The sequence below is a fragment of the Penaeus monodon genome, chromosome 22 (genome assembly GCF_015228065.2).
Source record: "Penaeus monodon isolate SGIC_2016 chromosome 22, NSTDA_Pmon_1, whole genome shotgun sequence".
Lineage (NCBI taxonomy): Eukaryota > Metazoa > Arthropoda > Malacostraca > Decapoda > Penaeidae > Penaeus > Penaeus monodon.
The window spans coordinates 27,210,007-27,210,242 of NC_051407.1; positions in this window are offsets into that span (position 1 = coordinate 27,210,007).

A 236-nucleotide genomic window follows, 5' to 3' on the forward strand; every position below is an offset into this window, starting at 1 on the left:
CAGACCATAAATATGTCCTTTACAATTACTTCTAACTCACTATAATCATATATATTTTTTCTCCTGGTAACCAACACGTTTTCCCTCACAACCTCCCTATCTTATCGCCGTTCAGTGCATCCTTAGTCCATAAGGAGAACAGCGGCCTTGTGCGTGGGGTGGAACACGCCTGCAAGAAGGATCAGGTAGTCGAGAGGTTACGGAAATTCAAATGACATTGTGATCTGACACACACA